General features: G+C 36.0%; 1 pseudogene; it reads right to left on the bottom strand.

Moving 5' to 3' along the window:
• Positions 1 to 468: 468 nt before the first annotated feature.
• Positions 469 to 2442, bottom strand: LOC141484591 (uncharacterized; annotated as a pseudogene).
• Between the last annotated feature and the right edge of the window lie 320 nt (positions 2443 to 2762).

Raw genomic sequence — 2762 nt, 5'->3', positions numbered from 1 at the left:
TTTATTTTTTTTCGATTAATAGCCGCGCGCGGCAGCTTGAGCCATCGCGTACAGGAGCACCGGCCAGTTTTGAATCAATCATGGATAATGTAGCACGTGCTGCCGCTGCTTTTATTATAATTCACGAGCCTTTAAAAAAGATAAAACGTAAAAATAAACGAAAACATCGGTGGTGGGTGAAATAAATATATCGAAAAAGAGCACAGTGTGAAAACAATCAATTAATGCAAGATATCAAATTTGAAACTGTAGAGAAAACAATAAAAAAGTTTACTCGAATGTCCCAAAATTATTTCGACCCCATAAGTTCCTTGATTGAACCACGAATAAGAAAAATGACGACTCACTTTCGAGAAGCTATCTCATTGCAAGAAAACTTGCTGTACTACGTAAAGGTGAGTTAGTAAAAAATATTTGTATATTTTACAACATTTATTTCTAAAACACATGTGAAAAATCATAAAAAAATTAGTCATTAGTCAAAGAAGAGATTAGTGACAGCAGCCCATTTTCACCCTGTTCAAATTCTTGGGGATTTTCATCCTGTCTAGTATTTGAAACCGATGTCTGAGCAGGTGATGATGCCGGAGTTGGAGTAGTACTGGTTGTATACGCCGGAGATGATATTTCACTAATACTATGCCTTTGATAGGTGGATCTAGGAGGTACATACGAATATGAATATTTTCCCATGTCGGCTTCAAATATTACATTATTAATTGCATGTTTTACGTGAGCTAAAGTTCGTAAGTCATTTTTGCGTAATTAATTTCCAATATGTTGACCGTAGATAGCATACGGCTCATTGGTATTGTTTGTAACAGACTTGAGAATACTAAATTCTTTCTGCACCATTGGAGATGGTTCACTTTCTAAGTATTACGCTAATTTTTGGTGCGTCTTGGTTGACTTTTTGATGTGCATGATGTGCACCATGAGAAAATGAGCATTTTCCTGTATTTTCCTCTTCAGGTTTTTGAGTTTCTGTGTTCTCACGTTGCGTTGCTTCATCCTAAAATCATAATGTTGTATATAATTATACAGTAAAAAATATTGAGTAAAAATTATGTCATCAAAAATGTTATTAAATAAGATCTCGGCATGAGACGCTATTACATAAAATTTATTAATTATTGAAATTATTAAAATATTATTATTGATGAGTGGTAGATGAGTGGTTGTAAATAGCCCAGCAGTTTGAGAAAAAATGGAACTTTTCCCATGTTATAGGAGCCATTGATGGAAAGCATATAATGATTCAAGACCTCATTAATAGTGGAGCAGAATTCTACAATTACAAACATTTCTTTAGCATCGTTTTGTTTGCGCTTTTTGATGCGGATTATAATTTCCTTTGCGTAGATGTGGGCTGTCAAGGACGTATATCCGACGATGGCGTTTTTAAAAATATTAGCCTGCATAGAAAACTTGAAGAAAATGCAATGCACATTCCATTGCCCTCAATACTTCAACCACAATATAGTTTGGAAATTCCTTATTACGTCCTAGGAGACAAGGAATTTTCATTGAATAATTATAATATGAAGCCTTTTGAAGGGACTTCCAAAAAGGAATCGTTGAAAGAATGGAAAATGCGTTTGGTATCTTAAGTTCTACTTTTAGAGTTCTAAGGAAACTGTTGCGTCTTGAACCCGAAAAGTCAAAAACAGATGTTTTGGCTACCATATATCTTTATAATTTTCTACGAATATCAAGTGATATTGTTGATATCGAGGGAACAGATGGTCAAATAATTCCAAGAACATGGCAAACTGAGCAAAATCTATCATCGTTTTTTCCGGTCCGCATTATACCACGACGAGCAGGAAACTATGCCAAAAGCATACGTTTACACATTGCTAGACATTTTGTTACAAATAATATAATTCCATGGCAACACAAATACTGAATATATAAAATCCCACAAAATATAATATACTTACGATAGACATTGTATCTGAAGTTTCATTCCGTATATTTTTATCAGCCATGGAACTGCAAACCATTCTGAAACTTAATTAAAACTTAATTAAAAACTAATAAAGTATATCAATAAAATTACCATACCTGAGCCTGTCACATAACTTTTTTTTATCCTAGATTTCTCTCTTCAGTAGCTAGCTAAAAGGTTGGTCATCTTCTTTTTTAACAGATCAACAGATATATACATTAAAACGGAGATTTCTTGCCAGGCATCCTCTCTAAGATTTTTGTTGTGGTAATTTTTTGCATTCCATAGTAACTCTTTACTTGTATAAAGTTGAATGCGCTCACTGAATTCAGACAGAACAATACTACGCCAAAGTCGACAGTAAACTAAAACACCAGACTTTGGACCACACTTCGCGCGGCAATAACAACAAACATCCTTTGCCGCGGTTCAAAAGACCGACAAAAATCGGCTCGCCTCGAACTTCGTTTGACTGCGGCAGAATTCGCTTCGCCTCGCAGTTTGGTATCCATTTTCCGCGGCAACGACAACGAACATGGCGCGCGCGGCAGCCTCGCGAAATGGACACACGGCTTTAGAATCGGTGGGCGCCCTCTGTGTTTATGCTCAAAGGGACGGATGCAACAAGTGGTAGCGTTGCCTGAACTCTGAATCGATACCAATTCTATGTGTGGAGGGTACATTTTTGAGAGTCTGTGTCTGGCTTCGCCTGAGAACACACACTCGTGATTTGAACAGAAATTTAGAAATTTTTGAGAATAATCCAAATTCTTTCAAAGTTCTGCCAGGTAAAATCATGAATACAAAAACA

Source organism: Leptinotarsa decemlineata, unplaced genomic scaffold (genome assembly GCF_025532065.1).
Source record: "Leptinotarsa decemlineata unplaced genomic scaffold, Ldec_3_MD MMD2_tig00026282_RagTag_RagTag, whole genome shotgun sequence".
NCBI classification, from domain to species: Eukaryota; Metazoa; Arthropoda; class Insecta; order Coleoptera; family Chrysomelidae; genus Leptinotarsa; species Leptinotarsa decemlineata.
Note: the sequence above shows the minus strand (reverse complement) of the source record. Positions and strands in the feature narration are given on the sequence as shown.